The sequence below is a fragment of the Eschrichtius robustus genome, chromosome 15, assembly GCF_028021215.1.
Source record: "Eschrichtius robustus isolate mEscRob2 chromosome 15, mEscRob2.pri, whole genome shotgun sequence".
In the NCBI taxonomy this organism is placed as follows: Eukaryota; Metazoa; Chordata; class Mammalia; order Artiodactyla; family Eschrichtiidae; genus Eschrichtius; species Eschrichtius robustus.
This window is the reverse complement of record NC_090838.1, coordinates 32880229-32883580: the sequence shown is the minus strand read 5'-3', so window position 1 is coordinate 32883580 and position 3352 is coordinate 32880229. Positions and strand designations below refer to the sequence as shown.

General features: G+C 43.8%; 1 pseudogene; it reads right to left on the bottom strand.

Annotated features, from left to right (window-relative positions):
- Window positions 1-855: 855 nt before the first annotated feature.
- LOC137777960 (receptor-binding cancer antigen expressed on SiSo cells pseudogene) lies at window positions 856-1656 on the bottom strand (annotated as a pseudogene).
- Between the last annotated feature and the right edge of the window lie 1696 nt (window positions 1657-3352).

Here is a 3352-nt window from a genome sequence, read left to right as displayed (position 1 = left end):
TCATTACCCGGAATGAAAACACACACACACACTCACATGTAGAAATACACTGTTTAATAAAAGATTTTTTTTTTTACTAACAATATATTGCAAATATATTTTCATAGGAGACTTCACTGCTTTTGTCAACTCTAATACTAACCAGCTGCGTAAGAATGAGCCATTTCTTAAAATCTCTGGTTATCAGTTTTTGCACCTGTCAAGGGAAGAATCTGGAAGTAGACTGCTAAAATCCAGCAAGGTTGGATAGGTAAGTGAGACCTTTGGATGAAATATTTTAAATGCCAGGTAGAGCAGTTTGGGCAGCAGTGAACTACGGCGGGCTCCTAAGCCACAGACCTTCTCAACTCCATTACTTTTTTTAATATTTAAAATTATTTATTTTATCATTATGCACATTGAAGGAAAGCATTATAGACAGCAGAGTTCTTTCCCACCATAAAATTTACAGCCATTTAATTAGCTAGAAACACTAGCTTGAAGAGGTACTGATCTGTTCCATTTGTAATAATTTCTCTACAGCAAACAATTGTCTTATAGTTGGAACATGTTGAAGAAAATATTATCTCACAAGGCTTTTTTTGTTCTTTGAGTCTCAGTCACCAAGAGTTCAAGGGACTTTGAGAGAATCCTGGTGTCCTGCATGGCCTGATGAATGCATTAAAATCAAGCAGTGTATTTGTATTCTGAAACTACTCTTAGCTCCATACAAATGTTACTTGGGTTGTGGAGCTCACGTTTCTCGTACTGGCACTATGACATTTGAAGAACATTTTGTCATGAAAGTTTCACACCAATTTTGTTTTGTTCTTTCTTTTTTTTTTTTTTTTGTTTTTTTGTTTTGTTCTTTCTTCATTAGCCCCTGTGATTCCTTTTCCATTTTCTTCCTTTGTTGTTCTGCTGCTCTCTTTTCTCTCTCTTCTGCTGCCTCAGAACTTCTTTGGCTTGCCAGGCCGCATCTTCTTCTTCTTCCCATGCATTGGTATTTTCCTGCCAGGTATCCAAGTCACCTAATTCAGGAGACTGATGAATAAAAGGCATATCTTGTGTAACTGCTAGTCTACTAGAGAAACCCGTGCTACCATCTGGGATGCCAAAATTTAATGGTTCTGTCTTCTTAATAATGATTTTCTGGGTTTTCCTTATAGTTGGTGTCATGTCCTTAAAATAGGTTCCAGTTGTTCTAAAGCAATTTGCTGTGTTGCCACATTCCCATTCCCTCTTTCAGCCTTTACACTTGTGGGTGCATCTTCAACCCAGGAAGTCCACTCTTCAACATCTGTCTGCTTAGGAACTGATGAATAATCAACTGTAGTTGGCAAAGTTCTTTGGTCTCCACTTAATTTCCGTCCTCTGCCAGGTCTGCGTATTAATCTCTTTAGGAATGAGAATACTGTTGCTAGGCAGGTACAAACTTTAAATAACTTGAAACTGTGTGATAGCCATGGTGGGAATCAAAACCTGCCCCTCCCCCTCCCCCGCCCGCCCGGCGGAGGCTCCCGGCTGATGCTGGCTGCGCGCGCACACAAGGCGCGCGCACGCGCGCTGCTGGCCGCTTCCTCGAGCCTGCGCTCCGCCGGGTCAGTCCCATCCCCGCTCGTTCAAAGCTGGGCGCGCGCTCCGTCTCAGTCGCCGCTGCTGCCACGCAGCTGCCATAGCCGCCCCCTCGTCGGGAAACCCTCCCCCAGTCCCTCCTCCTGCCTCTCCTCCTTCGCCCTCGAAGGCGGCTCTCGGTAGTTCAACTCCATTATTTTATATTCTTTTTTTTTTTTTTTTAAGTTCTTATAGCACCGTTTGAAATTTTAAGGTAGTCCCCCCAAAACAACTTTATTTTCTTCCTATTTTCCTGTCATTTCCTGAAAATAATACATTTGTTTTTCTTATTCTATGAAATGAGCCTTGTTATATACAAGCCACATATAAGAAGTTGTAGCCTCGGCTTCTGAAGAGTGGGAGATACGAAAACCCATGACTCCTCCTGCTTCCGTGGACTTAGGGCTCTTATTTAAGATGCTCCTCCTAAATCCCGTTGACGGTACCTCGCCAGCTGATACACCCTTGGCTTGCCTCGCATCTAATAATATCCTGGATCTGGATTTCCTTTCAGATGTTTCTAAATTTGATTCCTCTTCGTTTCAGCCACAGAGCAATCCCAGAGTAAAGGGCAAAGAAGGTTATGGGCCTTTTTCACCCTTGGGAATCTTAGAAACCCAAGAAGGGATTCTCCCAGGAAGGGACTCTTCAGGATAAAAGATCTCCCTGTGGGGAGATGACTAAACCCCTTTATCTGGCGTGTGGCATTTGCGCCTTCTTACGGTAAATTCCTTTAGGGACGTGATTTCTAACAGCCTTTCCTGGAATCGGTGGATGCCGTCACGTACAATAGACAATCCGAGAAGAGCAATTCTGACACAGAACTGGAGTCCATAAACAAATGAGTCCCCGTGTCCCTCTGCCACGGTCTCTTCCCTATCTGTGTGGCGTGGTTTTACTTTGTCACAGGCCACGTTTCCTAACACGAGTGGTTGCACTTGGGTTAACCTCTAATGTTCCAGTCTCTTCAATGACATCCCATCATCATCCTTAGACGAGAGGCTTTTAAACATGATTTCTTAGTGCTGGTCTGCAGGTCGACACCCAGATGTCCCGTGCTCTTCAACACTCAGTGGCTCCCACTTAGGGAAGGTAAGAAGAGAACCCGTATTGTGAGCGCCCTCTAAGGGCCCAGGCATTCTGCTTGGCATTTATGTTCACTATCTTACTTCATCATTATAACCATAGAGTCTGTAAATATTATCACTTTTTTTACAAATAAACCAAATCTCAGAGAAGTCACTTTCCTCTTGCACATCACCATGTCACGTGGGACATAAAAGAGCTACAATTAAAGCCCTCAGCTCTGACTCTTCCCAGATGAGACCAGAACCTTTCAGAGCAATCCCTAGAGGAAGCAGGAGAACAGAGAAAAAAGAACTGTGGTTTTTTTTTTTCTCACAGAGTAGATCTGTCACAGCTGATGATTCACAGTTCGTTCTCAAGTACCTGTTGACAATCTTTTGCTCAAGGTCTGTTGCGAAAGATGGGATAAGTCGAGATGGAGGTGGAACAGGAGCAGGGAATTGGGGAGCCTCATTTGAGCTTCTAGGTGCTGGTGGATCCTTCTGACCTATGACACACAATCCTGGGGGCCACTCTTCAAGTTCTTCTCCTGGGAGACTTAAAGACAAAGCTACTTGTCTGAGCTGAGCAGCTCTAGGCAGAGGAAGGACAGCAGGAATTTTGTCAAAATGCCAAATGGATGGCCAAGAGGAAAAAGAGGAAGATAGTAGCGATGGCATCCTCTGGAGATGGC